The following is a 5,731-nucleotide window of genomic DNA, read 5'->3' as shown; positions in this document are numbered from 1 at the left end:
ATGTCTCAACCAGCAGCCTGTCTTTTAGGGCCATCAGAATTGTGCGCTGCTTTCATTAGGTTCCTTAATGGTTTTGGGGGTTGTCATGATGAAAGCCTGTCTACGGCTTGCTTACTTGAGAGATTTGTCTTTCCTTGTTTACTCCTCTGCCTGTGAGGGTCAACAGCTGCTAGAAATAATCGTGAACCAAATCACAATCAGCCAGGCAAGCACAAAGTCCCATACGTTGCTTCTGTAGCTCTTTCAGGGCCATTCCATACCCATGTGACTCCCATTGACCCTCTCGAGGTGGGGAATTACCAAACACATGCCCCTAAGGAACTGAGGAGCAGGAGAAAAAATGGCCCCCACACAGTGACACTCTAGGAATTTCCTCTATTGCAAATACAGTAGAGGCTAAGGGAAGCAGCACAGAGTATCACTCATAAGTGATATATCCTCCCCAAACTGCGCCTCCAAAATCTCCTGGCATTTCTGCCAAGGCACAGCACCCTGTTTGTAGCAGCTGCTTGGTTTATTAGAGCCTCTTACATCTCCCAGGCTCAGCTTACAATGAATCAGCTTGGATTCTTCACCCTGAGCAAAACCTAGAATTTTGCATGCCACTGGTCAGCCTCCACAGAGGTGACTGAACAATTCCAGGTTCTCCTCAAGGGAAAATGAGTCTGTTCTTCGTATGCCTGGGGGACTGGGTCCGGCTGCCTCAACCGAGCACCTCTTTTTAGGCTGCTGCAAATAGAAGAAGGAAAAAACTCCATGTAGCCTTAGGCATTTGAGTTTGTTGTAGATCTTCTTCGTGGTCTCTGTGCTTCACACCAATGGGATCTAGTGCGCCTGCACTGGATCTGCCGGTGCCGTAGCAAGCTCTCTTAAAAGGATTTTCGTGCCTGGCCCAACTGAGCATGCCCAGGAGCCCCAGTGAGCATGCCCAGAAGGGCAGGCACGGACATCCCGCCAGTTCTTTCCTTACCACCGCGCTGAGCAGACCTGTCTTCGAGAGGTCTGGCCGGATCACTGTTTTTGGTCACTTTTAGTGATCAGCTCTCATTTTTTTCTCTCAGTTTCTCTTCTGTTTTCCTTTTTCTTATCGGTTTTTTTTTTTTAAAGGAGAGTTTTTGTTTTTCGTCGTCTGAGGTAAAATTACCTCAGGCCTTCGGGCCACTGCCCCCCCCCCCCCCCCCCCAACCCTTCTCGTCGTTTGGACTTTTTCTTCCTCAGTCTATGGAGAAAAAGACAAAAAAGTCGAAGAAGTGGGGATTTTTTAATTGTTGCCGAACTTGTGGAAGCAAATTGGCTCCTCCGGACGGTCATAAGTACTGTATTTTCTGTCTTGGGGAGACCCACAATCCAGACTCCTGTGAACATTGTGCACAATTTTCAAACCAAACTCGGAAGAACAGAGCGGCACGTTTGAGAGTTTTCCTCTTGGAGAAAGCGCCTCAACCGATGGCTGACCCGCCAATCCATATGTAAATGACCTTGGAACGCTGGCCGGGACTGCACAAAGCAGCCAATGAACCCAGCCAGTGTCTTCCGAGTGGCAGTTTTTTCGGCCTAACACTAAAGGAGTGCATTTTAGAACTTTGGCACCCAAAACTCTTTTATTATAAGGGAGAGATACAAGGTTGCTGAAAACTGGATTTTTGTTTCATGTTCTCCCATGATCCCAAGGAACATACTGGCATATTTATCCCCAAATGTCATCACATCACATGTTTCCTTACAAGCAGCAGCCAATAATATGGAGTGGATTTAGGGAGGGCAGGAGATACAATACATTATATGGAATGGGAAAGACTGGACTTGGGGATCCCATTTTCCACATCCATCCTATGTCCACATAACATATATTTCCATCCTCAAAAAAGCAAAAGAAAATATTAACTTGGTAACTTCCGTCTGTCCGTCAGTCTCTGGGTGGTAAGCGCTGCTAAGCCCTTGCTCCACCCCCATGATGTTCATGAGCTCCTTCCAAAATTTGGAAACGAATTGTGTCCCCCTGTCCGAAATTACTTTGGAGGGTAAAAGATGGAGGCGTACAATGTGTGACAAAAACGCCCTCGCCAGTTTTTGGGCCGTTGGCAGAGAGGGAAAAGGAATGAAATGTGCCTGTTTAGAGAATAAATCAACCACCACCCAAATTACTGATTTCCCCTTGCTCAGAGGCAGGTCAGTAATAAAATCCATAGAAATAACGTCCCACGGCCTCCCAGGAGTGGGCAATGGTTGTAACAGACCTGGGGTCTTCCCCCCCCCCCCTGGCTTAGTTAGGGCACACAGTTGACAAGTGCGCACGAAGTCCAGCAGATCTTTGCACATGTGTGGCCACCAGCATTGCCGGCGCAGCAATTGAAGTGATTTCACAAAGCCCCAGTGGCCAGCCAGTTTCGTTCCATGGGCCGCTTGCATGACTTCCCTGCGGAGAGAAATAGGTACATAGAGTTTCCCCCCAGAATAATACAACCCATCCGGGTTACAGACACAGTCCTCCAGTCCCCCCACCAACTCCGCATCCTCTTTAGAGAATTCAGAAGCGTATCGGCTTTTCCAATCCCCTGCAGGCGGAGGGGGGGGGGAATCCGATACCGGGGCTGGAATAGGCGTGGGGAGTTTCCGTGCCTGGCTGCGCGTCACTACAGCTCCACCCAATTGGGCAGGGGTAAAGATAGAGTCAAGGATGACGTCCTGCAAGCTCTCATGTTGCGGGAGGCGGGACAAGCCGTCAGCCAGAGAGTTTGCAGAGCCAGGGAAATGGTGCAACGTGAACTGAAACTTGGAGAAAAAATCCGCCCATCGCAATTGTTTTGCATTCAAGCTTTTGGGCGATTTGAGAGTCTCGAGGTTCTTATGGTCGGTCCAAACTTCGAACGGGACCCTCACTCCCTCCAACCAATGGCGCCACGTACATAACGCCAGCCGAATCACTGACGCCTCCTTCTCCCAAATTGACCAGTGGCGCTCAGCGTCCGAGAACTTCCGTGACACATAGGCGAGGGGGTGCAAAAGCCCATCCTCCCCCCTCTGTAGAATCGCTGCCCCCATGGCTACATCAGAAGCGTCAGTTTGTACAATGAACCTTTTTAGTTTCGTCAGGGTGCGCGAGGACTGGTTCGGACGTGAACATGTGTTTGAGGCACTGGAAAGCCTCCTCGCACTCTGTGGACCATTTCAGTGGCGCCCCCGGCTTAGTGACATCAAAACCCTTCCCTTCGTTTTCAATAGATCAGTGAGGGGCAGGGCAATTTGGGCAAATCCTTTGATGAAGGATCTATAGAAATTGGTGAATCCGAAGAATCCCTGCAGTTGCCTATGGGTTCTGGGGGGCTCCCAGTCTACCACATCTTTGATTTTCCCAGGATCCATCTCCAACCCTCCACCCGAAATGCGGTACCCCAGGAAGTCAATATGTGTCTTGTGAAATTCACACTTAGACAATTTGGTAACAGTTTGTGTTTGTGCAACGTTTTGAGGACTTGTCTGACCAGTTCGACATGGGAGGGGAGGTCCTGGGAGTACAGTAAAATGTCATCCAAGTAAATAATCACCCCCTTAAATAAAAAATCATGTAGGACCTCATTGATCAAGTTCATGAAGACTCCCGGAGCCCCTTGAAGCCCGAAGGGCATCACCAGATATTTGAATTGCCCTAATGGTGTGTTAAAGGCGGTCTTCCCCTCATCCCCTTTTTTGATCCGCACACGAAAGTATGCATCCCTCAGGTCAAGTTTAGAAAAAATCATTCCTTTTGCCACTTCCGCGAGCAAGTCCTTTATGAGCGGGAGGGGGTAGGCATTTGTTGTCGAAACCGCATTCAGCCCCCTGTAATCCGTGCATAGACGCAGCCCCCCATCCTTCTTCTTCCGAAATAACACCGGTGCTGCAAATGGGGATGACGCCGGCCGTATGAAACCTCTGGCCAGGTTTTTATCAATGAACTTCCGCAACTCGGCTTTTTCTGCCGGGCCCATGGCATAAATTTTCCCTTTTGGTAGTTTCGCCCCAGGGATGAGTTCTATGCTACAGTCAGTCTTTCTGTGGGGTGGCAGCTCGTCCACCTCCTCCTCCCCAAATGCCGGAGCCAGATCGTGATACTCCGGTGGCAAAGCGTCCATCTCCTCGGGAGTTAGGACCGCACATGGGAAGCTTACAGGCGGGGACTCTCCCCACCCCCCATCCCACTTATGCGTCCGGCACTTGGGTGACATGAATTCAATTTCCCCTTCTTCCCACAGTATGTATGGGTCATGACTATACAGCCAAGGGGCTCCCAACACTAGCGCAAATTGCGAGTCCGGGGTGACAATGAATGAGCGTTGTTCCCAATGCTCCCCAGCCCCCAACCACAGTGGCATAGTCTCGTGTATACATGGTTTCATGGGAGCCCCATCCATTTGGGTAAAAATTATGGGGGATTTTAGTTTCGTGATGTCCACCTCCAACCCCGTTACTACATTTGGGCTGATCAAATCTCTGCCGCACCCCGAGTCAATCAGTGCTTTCACTCGCACATGAATCCCCAGAATCGGGTTAATCAACAACACAGTCACGAAAAAAAGAGAGGGGGGTTCTCTCACCACTATAGGCGCCTCCAACGGTAAGCCCTGCTGTTGTGAGCCCTCTACAACAGGACTCGCTCATTTCCCGCCACTTCAGGCTCGGATTCAGTGGAGTCTTCCTCGCCCCCTCCTGGGCCGCCTGCAGTGCTTTTGCAAATTTAGGTTTGGCGACCCCCTTCTTCGCTGGGGATGGCAGCTTCGGCTTGGATGGAGTAGACTTGTCCGACGGTTGCTTTTCGCCACAATCCGCCGCGAAGTGGCCCTTCTCTCCACACTTTAGGCGCCCCAACTTCATCCGCAGGTCTCTGGCCGCTTCTGATAGTCTCAACGTCTTCGGCTTTGGGGTTTGTTGCTGGGTCACTCTCCCGCATCCAGCTGCCATGTCCAGGCGCAATGTTTGGAGTCGGCCCTCAGCGTTCTCCGCTTCTTGAGTCCACGCCATCAGGGACCAGATCCACAGAACGCAACACAGTTTCTCTGATCCTACCCGGTACATCTCGACGAGGACGTGGTCTGGCAAGTCCTGCAGCTTGGCGGCTTGGTTTTGAAACTCAGCGGAGTATTCTCGCACGGACTGGCGCCCCTGTTTGAAGGTGCGCAAAAAAGTCTTAGCTCTTTGCCCCGCGTTCACGTCTTCAAAGCGAGTTCTCAGAGCCCACATGAACTCCCGTAGGTTATACAGTTCGGGGCCGCGGCTGTTGTGCAACCCCACATACCAGGTCGCTGCCGCTCCTTTCAGTCTCGCTGCGATCACATCAATTCAGCTGCTATCGTCCCGGAAAAGGTGCCCATGTTGCACCACGAACTTCTGCACTCTCACCGTGAAATATGCCCGTTCTTCCAGGTTGCCATCGAAAGTTGCCTCCAGCAAGTCTTTGGGTCTTGCTCTTGTGTGAATGGGCGCCGGTCCCGGTTGCGGAACCCCCGGGCCCCCGGGAGCCGGGATCGCCGGCCCCGCTGGAACGGCTAGTTGTTGGCCTGGGAGGGGTGGTGCTGGCTGCTGGGCCGGGATCAGCGGTTGTTGTGCTGCTTGCCTTGCCATGGCTGCCGCGATCGACCGGTCCATCATATCTGGGATGGCATCAAACACAGCTCCCACCGTCTGCATTAACTGTTGCAAGGTTCTGTCGATGTCCTCCACCCTCTCGGCCAATTCTTCCCGACCTTCATCTGGC

At 51.5% G+C, this 5,731-nt stretch overlaps 1 protein-coding gene across 1 annotated transcript in view; it reads left to right on the top strand.

Annotated features, from left to right (window-relative positions):
- Positions 1–5,731, top strand: part of UBXN11 (UBX domain protein 11) — a 40,081-nt gene that overhangs the window by 11,460 nt on the left and 22,890 nt on the right. The gene's annotated exons all lie outside the window — the stretch shown is intronic.

Source organism: Gekko japonicus, unplaced genomic scaffold, assembly GCF_001447785.1.
Source record: "Gekko japonicus isolate JY-2015 unplaced genomic scaffold, Gekko_japonicus_V1.1 scaffold1145, whole genome shotgun sequence".
In the NCBI taxonomy this organism is placed as follows: domain Eukaryota; kingdom Metazoa; phylum Chordata; class Lepidosauria; order Squamata; family Gekkonidae; genus Gekko; species Gekko japonicus.
This window is presented reverse-complemented; position numbering and strand designations above follow the sequence as displayed.